The following is a 16,231-nucleotide window of genomic DNA, read 5'->3' on the forward strand; positions in this document are numbered from 1 at the left end:
GCTCTAAATCGATTTTATGAATCAGAACTGCCTTAATTAAAAAAAAAAAAAAGCATGTCAGCCAGGTGTGGTGGCTCACGCCTGTAATCCCAGCACTTTGGGAGGCCAAAGTGGGTGGATCACTTGAGTTCAGGAGTTAGAGACCAGCCTGGCCAATAAGGTGAAACCTTGTCTCTACTAAAAACACAAAAATTAGTTGGGTGTGGTGGCATGCACGTGTAACCCCAGCTACTTGGGAGGCTGAGACAAGACAATTGCTTGAACCCGGGAGGCAGATGTTGCAATGAGCGGAGATCACACCACTGCACTCCAGCCTGGGTGATGGAGTGAGACTCTGTCTCAGAAAAAAAAAAAAAAAAAAAGCATGTCCTCAGTAAGCTGTAGACTATTTCAGCCAAAATAACTATCCTGGGCATAAGTTGCTAGAATTTGATTTATTCTGAAAAGTGGTAAAGAAAATGAAAGAGACCCTCATTCACAAGGTTGCTGTCACTTAGCCTTTAGGGGTGGCAGTGAAAGGAGTAGGCAGACAACTGCTGTGACCACAGTGGAACACCAATGCAATAGACCTCCTGGGTTCTCAGCCTTCTTAGCCTGCCTCTTTACTTTTGGTTTTACAGAAATGACATAAAAGAGGTGTTCATATTCTTTCATGATTCTAACAGAAGCAGGAAAGATTAAAATTCATTATAAGAAAAGAACAATAGAAAATCTCATTTGATGTTTTCTCACTGTAGAAATAGAATTAACTTTATTCTGTAGCCTTCATAGAGCACAAAGAAAATGGTATGTATAGAGACTTGCCATTCCTTTTCAGAGGGTTTAATTTAACAAAAATGAGATTGCGATTTTAAAAAACTGACTTCTTAAAATAGATGAAGAATCTGAAACGAGCATTTGATAGCACGTAACATTTGCTCGTGACTGATTTATGCTCATGTCGAGATCATTGAAATCCAAACTACAATATAAAGGACAATTAATTCTTTAGGGATGTCTCACATACCAACATGATTGTTATGAATTTTGTGTGAACTGTAAGGGATAAATATCAATCTCTTTTTTTCTTTTCAAAATATCAGGATTTTGGTAATGCATTTTGATGTAAGATCAGGTGCTGTCGTTCTAATATATTTAGGTCAGATGACTCTGAAAGCTATTTGGGGATTAGTTAAATTTTAAATGTTATCCTGCATTAAGAGTTGTGGGTTCTTAATTTTCATTTACATTCCATTGCTATTTTCTTTTTCAACATTTGAGAAATCGAAATTTTCCAACCTACTTTTATTTCATTTCAGTAGGATTTATATTTTCAGAACAATAGTTAAACAGTGGAACTCACAGACATAATTAGATTTGAAAGATGCATTAATTTGATGTATTAGGAAAAAAATGTAAAAGGCCAGGTATTCTATCTTTACTATCTGTAATTGATCTTCTTTTATCTCAAAAGTATCATAGTATTTTGTAATTTCATGTTTATGCTAATTTTATAAAGTAAATATTTAATACAAACTTACTGTTTATTCTCAAAGCCTCTTTCTTTTTGTTTCTTTTCTTTTTCTTTTAAGTGGACTCTTTAGTATGGTTATTTGGATGATGGTTTTGATTTGAAGAATCAAAAGCCATGGTATGTGAGGGTAAGTAAACATTTCTCTACTTTGGTTCTTTCCTCTCTCTTATTCTGATAAAGCAGCTGATAAATGAATTCCCTTCTCTTAAGATGGAGCTACAGCAGGAGAATGTCAAATAATACTATTAATTGCATGTGGCTGATGAATACAGATTTGACGTGAAAAAGTTATTTGTTTTATTTAGAGCTTTTACACTGCAAAGACTCAAATGTAGAGATCCATAGAACTATTTGATTTTCAGGTTTGTTCTGTGGCTGTCATTGTGGAAAAGCATTTATGCATATTTATTTCCTAACATTTCTGGATGGGGTTCTCCTTGAAAAACAGAATAGGCCTGGTGTGGTGGCTCATGCCTGTAATCCCAGTGTTTTGGGAGGCCAAGGCGGGTGGATTGCCTGAGGTCAGGAGTTCGACACCAGCCTGGCCAACATGGTGAAACCCCATCTCTACTAAAAATGCAACAATTAGCTAGAGCAAGGTGGCACGTGCCTGTAGTCCCAGAGACTGGGGAGGCTGAGGCAGGAGAATTGCTTCAACCTGGGAGGTGGAGATTGTGAGCTGAGATCGTGCAACTGCACTCCAGCCTGGGTGACAAAGTGACATTCCATCTCAAAAAAAAAAAAAAAAAAAGAAAACAGAATTTATGCTGTGTTCAGCAAACATCTTACATAAAAAACTAAAGTGAATTCTTATGAAGGGTTTATTTTTCTCTTTCTAGGAAAAAAAGCAGAAAGTAAACATTGTTTCTGCTGAAAGAGTGATGAAGCAGACAGATACTATGCCCCTCTGAACTGATCCCACCCAGGGCTCAAATTTCCAAGAGAACTGTATGCTTATCAATACTATTGGACCAAAAGCAAGGAAATGAATGGATTCTTGGTTAAAACAGAAAATCATGAATTTTACTTTACTTTTAATTTATTTCAAATTGTTCTTACTCCAGTAGACAATAGAATTATGAATTTCTGAGTCCTGGGTTTCTACTTTGTGTCTCATCTCATCTTTCACGTTCTAACACTAGAACATTTCCTTATTCTTGGTGTTTAATTTAGACTTCTGATGAGTCTAAGGGTCCTCTTGACCCCCGTTCAACATAGTGACCTTGATGCATACTCAATAATACAATCACCTTGTGTGTCTGTATGGGAGCAACCCCAACATGCATGGATTAATGCATTAGTTCTTCATTTGCATTTAGGAAGAAATGGAGGATCTCATAAAATTCAGTCCATTCTACTGCGTCTTGCATGTAGGAACTTAGTCTTGTTCAGTGGCTTGAGTTACCACTCAGTGTTTTTTACCCTTAAACTACATCAATTTCTCTAGAAGGCCAATGCTACTCTCTTTTCTTAGGGAAGAAGGTAACTGAAGAGTAATCATCCCTAAATGTATACTTTTAAATTAATAAGAGAGATATCCCTATTCTCCCTGAACAATTTCTCATCCTGAGGTGGACAAGTTGCAAATAATAAATGGATTTCATGATAAGCTCTAGGCCATAGTGGAGTACTGTTGTGCTTAGCATCTCCCTTTGGCTATATTGTTCTCACAGGGCTTAGCAGCTAAGTGGAACCTGTTTCCTTGGGTGGTGACTCTTCTTGTATCCTCCTAAACTGTTCCCTCTACTCTTGGCCGGCTCAGAGTGGCCAAGAGTAGAGGGACCACTAGAAAGCCATTTATAGTGGTTCTCCTTTTGAGGAGTCATTTCTTAAAACCAACATCATTCTGGGCAGCTCCGGTGGCTAACGCCTATAATACCAGCACTTTGGGAGGCTGAGGTGGGTGGATCACCTGAGGTCAGGAGTTTGAGACCAGCCTGGCCAACATGGAGAAATCCCATCTCTACTAAAAATACAAAATTAGCCGGGCATAGTGGCGCATCCCAGCTACTCAGGAGGCTGAGGTAGGAGAATCGCTTGAACCTGGGAGGCCGAGGTTGTGGTGAGCCAAGACCACACCATTGTGCTCCAGCCTGGGCAACAAGAGTGAAACTCTGTCTCAAAAACAAACAAAAAAACAACAACATAATTCCATACTTTCTTGAATTGCATTAGGGAAACATATCTATAGATCAAGGAAATGAGATATCCGATTAAAATAAATAGAAATTCTACACAGAATAGTGTAAGTGTGTTTTATTATAAAGAAACAGGTATTTCATAGAAAGGTTCTAACTCTATTATCTGAGACTGTCAGTGTGGGTTGCAGTTTACAAAGGCAGAAACTACAACCGAACATTAAGAACAATCAGACATGGGGGCAGGAGTGCCAGCAGAAAACAAGGAACTTCCCTATTCAACTCCTCCATGTTCACAAGTCTCCTTCCTTTTGCCACAGATGGAATCTCATTGGTCATCAGTATACATTGCTCCCGCTTCTAAGTTTGTGGGAACATCTAGACCTGAGGCTATTTCCAACTGTTTCCCAGTTGATATAGGTTTTGGTCTAGGTCCTGCTGCTTGCCACACAGAAAGCCAGTCACTGAGATGACGTGTATTGCCAAGGAAGAAGACTTTAATCGGGTGCTGCAGCCAAAGAGATGGGAGCTCAGTCTCAAATACATTTCCCTGACTGACTAAAACTAGGGGTTTATGAAAAAATGTAACAATGTGTAAGAAGACAAGAACTAGGGGGAGGCAAGGAGGCGTCTGGTGAGTTTCAGTTTTTTGATACTTTTTTGAGAGGCCTGAAGGTCCTTTCTTGAGGAAGGAACCCATAAAGCAAATACAAATTTCAAGCTTTAACAGCAGAAGGGTCAATTTCTATGTTTATCCAAAAACAACTGTCTATGGGATTATTGGGCCTGTTTCAATATGTCTTAGTTTAGAATCCTGAGAGAGAATTTGTTTCATAGGTGAGAGGTCCAAACCTTAGCTCCATCCAATGTGGTCAGTTTGATAAAATGTGATAGAAACATGGCAACAGGGTCTAACTCTATTATTTGAGGCTGTCAATGTGGGTGGCAGTTTACAAAAAAGAAAATGTAGGATGAACAGGCCGGCTACTTAGTGTGTACTTTAAATACAATCTAGTGCTCTGATCCTTGGTGCTCTTTAACTCCTTTATTTCAAAGAAGGAGACATATCTGATGAGCTTCTCTTGCCTTCAAGAGTATTCCTAACCAGTGAAAGATGCTAAATTGTTCTCATCCTTCCGTTATTTGGATATGAAGAGATCTTGGCCACAGCTCTAAATTTCTCTTGAAACGTTCAATCCATAGGGTACAAAGACACTCACCAATTAAGGTTAGGGTGTTCTAGAAGAAATAGGCAAACTGAATTCTAATAAACACTCATGTTAGGGTTGTAAGAATGTTGTAATCAGAAAGTTTAACATAAGATTCTCCATCTCAATATACTAGGAAAATAATTATTATCTTCTTCCGAGTATATTGAAGAAAATTATATTAATTTCCTAGGGCTGCCATAACAAAGTACCAGAAACTGGAAGGCTTGAAACAACAGAAATTTATTGTATCACAGTTGTTGAGGTTAGAAGACCAAAATCAAGCTGTTAGCAGGATTGATTCCTTCCGGAGGCACTGAGGGAGAATCTGTTCCATTCTTTGGCAGTTGCTGGCAATACTTGGTGTTCTTTGGCTTGCAAAGTCATCACTCCAAAGTCCACTTCAATTGCAACCTGGCATCCCATTCCAGCATCCCCCAATGTCATAATCTATTCCAGCATTAAATCTAAGTCTAAAATTTTATCCCAAAATAATCAGCTGAAAAAGTCCCAAATCTCATCCTTTGAATTATGTAAATCAGGTGTGGATGAGACTCTGGGTATATTCTATCCTGGGGCAAAATTCCTCTCCATTTGTGGACCTGTAAAACCTAGAAAACAAGTGACTTGCTTCCAAAATACAATGGTATGATAGGTATAGGATAGACATTTTCATCCAAAAAGGGAAAAAATAAAAGGGAATGAAGGGGTTACTGGCCCAAAGAAAGTTTGCAACCTAACAGGGCCAATTCCATTAGTTTTCCAGGCATGAGAACAATTCTGTATGGCTTGATGCTCTGCTCCTTAGGTAGCCCTGCCCTGTCTTCTCTTGATGATAGTCCCATCCCAGAGCCCTGCCCTTTCTGGGAACAATTCTGTGTGGCTTGATGCTCTGCTCCTTTGGTAGCCCTGCCCTCTCTTCTCTTAATGATAGCCCCACCCCAAAGCCCTGTCCTTTCTGGGCCTGTGTCACCTGGGCCAGCGGTGACAGCAGCCGCCCAATAGCCTCAAGCCACACTTGGGGTACAATTCTCCCCTTTTCTTGAAAAATAACATATTTATAGCTCGGTATCTCTATTAGCCTGTTTCTTACCTGCAGAATCCCAGAAGTCTCACAGCCTTTCTTCATTTTGCACTGTCTCTGTCCTCTTCAGTCCAAGCCTGCAGTATTTCTGCAGAAATGGTTGAATGGATCTAAGATGAGTCACATGCCTCATCTCTCCAGCAAAAGTGCATCCAGCCATACCCTTGGTGTTTCATCCAGAGCATGCTTTCTCATTTTCTGCAATATGGATAAGCTGAGAATTTTTCAAATGTTCAAGTATGGTTCTTTTTTGCTTAATAATTCCTTCCTCATTTTATTCATTTCTTTCCTTTTTTTTTTGGAGATGGAGTCTCACTCTGTCACCCAGGCTGGAGTGCAGTGGTGCAACCTCAATTCACTGCAACCTCTGCCTCCTGGGTTCAAGCAATTCTCCTGCCTTAGCCTTCTGGCTAGCTGGGACTACAGGTGCGGGCCAACATGCCTGGCTCATTTTTGTATTTTTAGTAGAGACAGGGTTTCACCATGTTGGCCAGGCTGGTCTCAAACTCTTGACCTCAAATGATCCACCCACCTCAGCCTCCCAAAGTGCTGGGATTACAGTTGTGAGCCACCATACCCAGCCTATTTCTTTTCTCTTACATGTTAGTATAAGCAGCAAGGAGAAATCAGGCCACACTTTCCACACTTTGCTTGGAAATTGCCTTGGGAAATAACCAATTTTAACACTTACAATTTCTACTTACCACCCAACAATAGATCAAAATGAAGGCCATCTCTCTGCCGTGTTGTAACAAAGATTCCTTTCTTTCAGTGTCCAATAACATGCCCTTCATACCCATCTGAGTTCTTGCCAAAAGCACCTTTAGCATTCAAGTTTGTAGCAACATACTCGTCCAAGAAAATCTAGGCTTTTTCTATCATGTCCTTCAAAACTTTTCCAGCTTCTAGCCATTACCCAATTTCAAGACCACTTTCACATTCTTAGACATTTGTTTCAGCAGTACTCCACTTTCCAGTACCAAATTCCATATTTGATTCCTATGGCTACTGTAACAAAGTACCAGAAACTGTGGCTTAAAACAGTAAACATTTATCATTTCACAGTTCTGAAGGAAGGCTAGAAGTCTAAAATCAAAGTGTTGGCAGGACTGGTTTCTTCTAGAAGTGCCAAGGGAATGCCATGGGCTGAATTTTGTCCCTTTCCAAAATTCATATCTTGAAACCCTAATTGCCAATGTGACTGTATTTGGAGATAGGGCCTTCAGGAGATAATTATAGTTAAACGAGGTAACAAGGGTGGGGCCCACATCCAATAGTACAAGTGGCCTTTTAAGAGAAAAACATTGATTTCCTTCTCTTTCTCTCTGAGCGTGTGTGTGTGCCCACGTGCGTGTGCGTGTGCATGCATGCAGAAGGAAGGCCATGTGATGACACTGTGAGAAGGTGGCTTTCTACAAGTCAGGAAAAGACCCTTAAGCAGAAACTGAATTTTCTGGCACCTTGATCTTGGACTTCCCCACCTCTAGAACTGTGAGAAAATAAATTTTTGTGGTTTAAGCCACCTTGTCTATGATTTTTGTCATGACAGCTCAAGCTAATATAGCGAGAATGTGTTCACTACCTCTCCTAGCTTTTGGCATTTGCCAGCAAGCCTTAGTGTTTGTTGATTTATAGTTATATCAGTCTAATATCTGCATTTATCATCATATAATATGTGTTTGTGTCTGTGTCTAAACTCTCCTCTTATAAGGATACTCGTCATTGGGTAAGGGCTTATCTTAATTCAGTATGATCTCCACTTGATTATATCTGCAAAGATCTTATTTCAAATAAGTCATATTCACAAATACCAGAGGTTAGGACCTCTGCACATCTTTTTTGGAGACACAATTCATTCCACACAAGAGACCTTCTTTCAAGGGCACTTAACAGTCTCCTTACTTTGTGTTGGGTGAGGCAGTCCACCAAGGTCCCAAGTGCACATCTTTGCTGAATATGCTACGTACAAGGCCTAAGTCTCTGATAAATGGCTCTGATCCTTAGCCATTTCTGTAGCTAGTTTAGGGTGACATCAGTGCCATGACTGTCATTTGATTGCCCTACCTGGGGTGGGGGACTGGCTTGTTTACTGCTTACCATAAAAGTTGGCTGTGCCATTACCTCTGAGTTACTCAACTGCGTGCAACCCACTGCATGTACAGCTGAGATCTGGGCCCTTTCCATCACTCTGGGTGCTATGGTTTCAATTTGTCTTTCAAAATTCACACGTTAGAAAATTAATCCGCAAATTCATATGTTGATGGTATTTGGAAGTGGGGCCTTTGGGAGGTAATTAGGATTACATAAGGTGATCAGAGTGGAGGCCCCATAATGAGAATGGTAGCTTCAGAACAAGAGAAAGAGAGGCCTGAGCTGGCAGGCTCTTGCCCTCTTATCCTGTGATATCATCTGCCATGTTATGTTGCAGCAAGGAGGTCCTCACTAGATGCCAAGGAAATATTGATGCCATGTTCTTGGACTTCCCAGCCTCCAGAACTGTGAGAAATATTGTTTTAAAAAAATTATTCTGTTTCAGACATTTTGTTATAGTAGTATAAAATGAACTAATACACCGGGGACCTTGAGGGCAGAGGAATGGGTGCTACCATGCTGACAGTCCCAATATCTGCTGTGCTGTGAGTTACAAACTGTCTCTGATCCACTGAGTCTCATCATCTTGTTTCAGCAACTATGAAGTTATGGCCATGCCAACCTCCTTGTGTGCTTTCTCATTTCCTCTGGAATCTTGTTATTCCTTGCCATCCACTAGGGGGTTGAGATTCTGCCCTGGCAGGGGTATTCTTCTTTCCTTCCATTCACTCTTTTTGGATTCCGAGCCTGTACATATGCCATGTGTACACCGAGGATGCCCTCTTATAGGGCTTCGCCTGTGTGCAGTGGCATAAGGTGCTGCACTTAGAAGGGCTCCTCACTTGCTTTAATGCTCTACTCTTGCCATCTTGAGTCTTACTAATTGTTGAATAAGGGGCTTTGAATTTTTATTTTACACTGGATTCCACAGATTCTGGAGCTGGTCTTGCTCTCCCCTTTGGTCAAGTCTTAGCCTAGACATAATATTTGATTGCTCCTCCTCCTCTTTCTACTACTTTTACATTTCTTGCTTCTTTTCTGCTTGCTAGGTTGAACTGCAGCTATCCTATTAATTTTAATTTTAAGGGCTTCAGTTGGTGAAAATCTAATGGTTAAAAAACCCATTTGTTTATGAGGCAAACGTCTGTTTTTACTTCCATTTTAAGAGATCATCATAAGCTCAGGCCCCTCTCAATACCTGAACTCATATATTCAAGGGTGGAAGGAGCCTTACTATGATGCACACAGGATGCTTCAAAGAATCACTTTATTTACTGGCAGAAATTCTATGGCTAGAACAAAGACAATGTTATGCATTTTCTATGTTTGCACTTATTTCTATAATTTGTCAGTTTGATATATGTTTTACTATTTTTGGTTCTGTTTGCAGTTACTCTTTTCTCTTTCTTTACCACTCCAATCCATCATTCTTTGTTTACCATGTTACAAACACTGTGAAAACATTTAACTTCTTGCATTTTACTCTGGGGTGCACTACCATGACTTGGGAGTGTATTAATGGATGACTCACTTGCTAGACTTAATTTTATTAGGCTCATCCTGAGGACCAGTGTACACCTTTGGCAGCTAGGAAGAGACATCTGGTCAACAAATCTTTTTTGCATTATTGAACAGAATAATGAGGCAGCTATGCACTTGTTAAAAAACTGGCCATCACCGTTTGGAAATTTCCACAAAATGGAAGAAAAAGACCGCCAGTTGCCGACTAGGAAAGATCTAAAAATTGGAAAAGACATTTTTGATAAACCAACTGGATTGGAAGTCATGATTATTGCAAATGGCAAGGTTTGTAGGTTATGAAAATCCTGGTAATTATTTTTGTTAACTTTGTCTTAACTATGTGATTTTACTCACAGTATACATTGTGAAGTAAAGCAGCCTGCTTCTTTACTTTATGGAATTAATGATGCAAACTGTTACCAAAGTCAGCTTTCTGAAAAGATACAGTGGGACACTTCTGGTATTATAAACTTACTTCCCACATCGAGGGCCCTTGAAAGAAGAGATAGGCCCACACTCTTTTTCTTTTACGAAATATTGCTTCTAGACTGTTTAATAAGTTTCTCATTGAATGACTCAGTATAGATCTAAGGAAACTTGTAAAGAGTACATTTTTAGCTTGAAACTTTATACAAAGGTATTCCCAGTGCAGTATACTTTATGCCAATTGCTGCTAGCATCTTATGCAATTTTTGAAAAACTAGTTCTTGATATCCTTGGCATTTTACTTTCAAAACTTTCCACCAGGTGCCAAATTGACTTGTACTTTCTCTGCTTTAGTAACACTGAATTTCTGTTTTAAATAGGTCCAACAAGAAAGGGAAAAATTTTAGCAGTTGAGAAACTGTGTGTGAAAAAAAAAACACATGCTTTCTGTCTACCAGTTTTGTTCCATAAGGATATTATTACCTTTCCTTCTTCACTTTACTTCTATCTTCCTGTGCTCCAATTAGGCTAGTGAAAAAATTGATAAGATCATCACTGTGTTCTTTCTAGGGGGATAGGATGTTCCAAATACTTGATGACAAACTGATGAGCTTGATACATTGATTGTACCTTTTCAATGTAGGTGTAAAAAGAATTTCTGTTAATGTTACTTTTCAGCTTTAGGGGATTCTCAGTTGGGATGATTTGAACTTATTCAAATAAATCCAAATCATCCCAACTGAGAATCCCCTAAAGGTGAAATGTTGAATGTGACATTCAGAGTCAGTAGTGTGCCAGTTGCAGCTTTTCAAGTAAGTAAGAATACTCTGGGTTATTTGTTAACTTTTACCTTGACACCTGCACAAAATAAATCTGGCAGCACTAAAATAATGATAAACACCAGATGAAGTTCCTGAAATCCCCAAGAGTAGCCATGAAAATGAGCATTAGTTATCTCACCATAAACTACATATAGTTGTTTGGGCCTTAAAGAATCAGAATACAGGAGAGTAAAAAGCAGAATGTGACCCAGATTATGTAGACGTCAAATACCCACTGGCAAATACGCTGTGCCAAAGTGTCATTGTTATAATAGAGAGAGATAATATGGAAGCAACTTGGGAACATTTAGCCAGTTGTCCACTCTTGGTGGCTGAGAACATGTGTAACTTTAAGAAAATGCTAATACATAAAAACAAAACATGATTAAATTATAGGTCTTGGTTGCACTTGAAACCCCCCAAATCCCAGCCCTTCTCCTGTAACTCGATAAGCACTTAAACACTATGGCTTGGAGAGGGCTTAATTGCCATTTAGTCACATGTTTTAGTGCCCAATAATGGCTACTCTCCAAAAGCTTTTTCTTATATCTAACTTGCATTTCCTATAGTTCTGCACTAAGTAGAAAGGAGTAGCAGCGGGTCAGATTCTCTTATGGGACAATCCTTCCTTTAACTGAGGGGTTGATTACTTATATCAAAAATGAGTCAATTGAAAGGGCAAAATACCTGCTTAAATAAGAGGCTATCATTGGACTACTCAGCTCCAATTTGCATGCTATGGTTCACATATTTAAAATTGTTTCAATTTGGATATGGAAAATTTTTTTCTCCTAATGGTACAATGTAAACTAATATTTTATTTTTTATTGACTCTCAGTAAAGAATTTCAGTGTCTTCCTTCACAGTGATTTTTTGAACTAGAAAACAAACCAAAGATTTTTGTGAACTTAATCATTATCAATGGCATGTGCTTGCCTAAATAATTTTGATTTTATATTTATGCTTGCTTTTCTAAAATAATTTTCTGTTTTTAAGAATCTGTAATTTCCGTAATGTCAGCATTATTTAAACCACATTTTTAAAAACTTTTCGTTTTTGAGATGGTGTCTCACTTTGTCATCCTCCGCCTCCTGAGTAAGTGGGACCACAGGCATGCACCACCACACCTGGCTAATTTTAAAAATTTTTTGCGGAGTTATGGTCTCACTATGTTGCCCAGGCTGATCTCAAATTCCTGGGCTTAAAGAAATTTTAATATATTGTCTGATAGGACCAGATCATTATAAAGAAGACAGTACAGTCTTTTGCAATGTATATAAATTGCATTTCATAATTCTACATGATGTCAAAGTGAGCTGGTTTAGTAAAAATGACACTTACATTAGCTTAAATTGAATCTATTTTGTAAATATCAGCAATTCATTTTGTCACTTGGGAATTTGCTGTCAGGGACTTTGACTTTTTCTGTCTTCAGCCAGCAAAGTGAAGGGGGCTGGCATGCAATCAAATCATTATGACATAATGCCAGTGGTGTCCCCAAAGAATTATTGAAACATAGTAGAAGGGGGCGCTAATATATTGTCATTTTCTCCTCCAAGATTTCTACTAAAGTATTCCTGATAGAAGTGAATCAACAAACACCAGCAGAGAAACTTGCTTGATATAACAATGAAATACATTGAAGTCTAAAGCTTAATTTTTCAAACATATTTATATTTTTCAGTATACTATACTTTATGCATCCATGTTTATTTAAATAAAATATTTCATATTGCTACCAAGACAAAGATTGATATTCCAGGCACTTGCATCACATTTATCCCATGGCTATACATATTTTTGTTTGTTTGTTTGTTTAATTCTTATATTCTAGAGATAGTTACTCTATGTATTTAAGAAGCAGGGGTATAAAAATAGGTTTCAGATCCAAGCAATTGGAACCCAGGCAAGGTCTGGGTATCTGGGATCAGAATGAAAAAGCTAAATAAAAGACATGTATTTCATCAGGAAGAAGCATCTCACTAGGGATCCAAATTTTTTCTCATCGCAGGAACTGATTCATATGAAAACAGGTGCTGATCTCCAAGCTTGGCTGGCCAAGAGGGACACTTGAGCCTGCTGGGGAAGTAAATAACAGAGATTTAACCTTGGGTCATCAGAAAAAGAGGCAATGCCCTGTTTCCTTTAGTCATCTAATGTCATTACTCTTCATCAGTAGGAGAGACAGAGAGAGAAAGAGAGAGAGAGGACGTTAGAGACTATATTACAACATGAGAAGCCCCAGAGACGGTTATGACTTTAAAGTTGCTGTCATCTTACTTTCAGATTATCAAGACCTTTCTTTAGGAGTAATATTTTTAATGCTCTATTTTCTAAGTTCAATTATAGTTTTATCAACAGTAAATTCATTTTTTTGAGACAGTGCTAGCAGATGACAACTAAAGAATTTGAAATTAATGGTATATAAGTAATATACAATGTAGTCCTAGGTTCAGCCTATTGACACTTTGAGCTCTTGTAGAATATTGCCTATAAGACAGATTTACGTTTTTGTATTTGTAGAGATATCTAAAAAGAGTAAAAAGACTTTCTAAAGTTTGAGTAAAATTAATCCAAAGACACGGAAAGTCCATGATTTTCAGTTTTAACAGGAAATTTTTGAATTAAATTTTCGAAAGGTTGTAACTGACAGAGTAAACGTGTACTAGGTACAGGAGGTAATGAATTCTGAAGTTATGAATTATTTGTATTCCAAGTGGAAATGTAATTGTTTACCTGAATTTTGGGCCCAGAACACTAGTCATTACTCTTTTTATTTATAAAACACCCAGTGAGCCCATCTTCATGGAATATACATGGAATATAATTCTTGTAGGAGAAATACAGGCTTGGATAAAAAGTGGTGAATGATGGGAGACTAAAATATCTGAGTTCCTGAGGTGACATTCAGGATGAGATTTGTTTTTTGTTTTTTTTTGTTTTTTTTTCTTTGAGACAGAGTCTCACTCTGTTGCCCAGGCTGTAGTGCAGTGGCACAACCTTGGCTCACTGCAACCTCCACCTCCTGGGTTCAAGCGATTCTCCTGCCTCAGCCTCCCAAGCAGCTGGGATTACAGGCATGTGCCACCACTCCCAGCTAATTTCTGTATTTTTAGTAGAGATGGGGTTTCGCCATGTTGACCAGGCTGGTCTTGAACTCCTGACTTCTGGTGATCTGCCTGCCTTGGCCTCCCAAAGTGCTGGGATTACAGGCATGAGCCACCACGCCTGGCCAAGATTTGCTTTTAAATATGCTTAATTGCTACAATTTGAATAACTTTTTGTCTATCTGAATAAGCATAGTTAGTACTTTCGAATTAAAAGGAATATAGCAATCAGTTGATCTTACATTTAATGGATGAGAAGACTAAAGCCAAATGAGCTTCAGTGTCTTGTTTAAGGTAATACAGCTATCTGATACCAGAACTTGAACTGGAAACAATTGCTCTGGTTCTTCTAGAACCACACCATGGTGCCATACCATCATCCAAGGTGAAGAAACAATTTAATTTACTAAGGGAAATATGAGGCAGCTGTGATGACAAATCTAGGCAACCTTGTATTCCAGGTAAATTTATTTCTATTGTTCGGAATTATCAGGATCATTTCCTGTTAGACAAATTTCAAACAAGCTTTTCAAAACCTATGACCCTACTGTCTCTATAATGATAGAGACATTAAAGAAAACAACCCCCTATGCAGCCATAAAAAATGATGAGTTCATGTCCTTTGTAGGGACATGGATGAAATTGGAAATCATCATTCTCAGTAAACTATCGCAAGAACAAAAAACCAAACACCGCATATTCTCACTCATAGGTGGGAATTGAACAATGAGATCACATGGACACAGGAAGGGGAATATCACACTCTGGGGACTGTGGTGGAGTGGGGGGAGTGGGGGAGGGAGAGCATTGGGAGATATACCTAATGCTAGATGACGAGTTAGTGGGTGCAGCGCACCAGCACGGCACATGTATACATATGTAACTAACCTGCACAATGTGCACATGTACCCTAAAACTTAAAGTATAGTGAAAAAAAAAAATAGATGTTATCTCAGGAAGATAGGCCTTTAAGTGATTTAAAAGAAAAGAAAAGAAAAGAAAACAACGTTACACAAGAGTACAGCATTTTAAAATGCCAGACTTTTTTTCATTTAGGTAGTTGGAAGAATGGAGCAACGGTATTAATTGCTCAAGAAAGTGCTACTTTCTTCTGACAGGTGACTATACAAATTACCAATAAAAAATTATTAGCTCATATATTATTTAGTGATACCCTAGTGTGCTGTAATGCAGATTTTTCTCTTCAATATTTGCAGAATGTCACATCATTTTTGGAAAACCACAGGGGAGCTCCTTTCCCCATTGTCTCCTAGGGAAGTTCATCACTGCTCATATCCACTGCATAGTAATATAGTTAATGGATAATGTTTGTACCAAGTTTATTACTGCATGTCCCAATTGGGGTCCTTGAAGTTAGTAACAGAAATTTTCAATCTACTTTCAATATGTTAGAGAGCCTCACGGAAACTGAACATTTGTAAACTTGCACAAGCTGACAAAAATGCCAGGCAATTTCTTTGCTTTTTTATGGAGTTACGGTAACTCAGTGTGTTTATTCATGGTCACCAGAAGTTCTGATTGGCAGCAACATAAGCCTTTGAAAAATAAAGATAGAGAAAGAGTTACTAAATATTTAATGAATACAATATTAATAGACAATTATCTCTGTAGGTAATACAGCTTCCCTTATATGAGAATCGTAAGAATCACAACTTTGTCTATTTAAAATATTTATAATATTTTGGTCTCTTAATAGGTCTCTGCTTTTTTACCTTTGTCCTACCTCTAGAGAATATTTAAGACGTTTTTGGCTGGCCACAGTGGCTCATACCTGTAATCCCAGCACTTTGGGAGGCTGAGGTGGGAGGACTACTTGAGCCTGGGAGGTCCAGGTTACAATGAGCTGTGATCTTGCCACTTCACTCCAGCCTGGGTGATAGAGAGATAGAAACTCTGTTTAAAAAATTTTTTTAAAGACATTTTTATGTGAATATACTCTTAATATTCATCATTGAGTTCAATAGCATCTTTAAAGTAATTTTAAGTAATTGACATTTTAGTAGGTAAAAGTTCCTACAAAAGCCATTTAGAGCCTCTATTTAAAATCTCAGAAAATCAGGTTCTTAAGGGCAATAGTGAATTATAGGGAAAAAAAGTTGACAATCTTCTATCCTGAATTCATTTCCTTTAAAAGGTAGATTCTTTATAATGCTCATTTTGATGATGCCACTGATAGATCCTGATTCTTCATTTTCAGAATTGCAAAGGAGTGGATGACTTGATTCTTTCCTGATTAGTTGCTGATCCTTGCTCATTTATTCTAACTCCCTCTTCCATGTTTAAAAACATTGTTAAGCTAAA

The 16,231-nt window shown here is 38.3% G+C and overlaps 1 long non-coding RNA gene across 2 annotated transcripts in view; it reads left to right on the plus strand.

Annotated features, from left to right (window-relative positions):
- The window catches only part of LOC107973442 (uncharacterized), a 1,262,479-nt gene that overhangs the window by 386,105 nt on the left and 860,143 nt on the right, over positions 1-16,231 (plus strand). For both annotated transcript variants that reach the window (XR_010149143.1, XR_010149144.1), the window contains exon 2: positions 1,572-1,640. This is a non-coding gene — a long non-coding RNA (uncharacterized LOC107973442). The remainder of the gene's footprint in view (positions 1-1,571; positions 1,641-16,231) is intronic.

Source organism: Pan troglodytes, chromosome 12, assembly GCF_028858775.2.
Source record: "Pan troglodytes isolate AG18354 chromosome 12, NHGRI_mPanTro3-v2.0_pri, whole genome shotgun sequence".
NCBI classification, from domain to species: Eukaryota; Metazoa; Chordata; class Mammalia; order Primates; family Hominidae; genus Pan; species Pan troglodytes.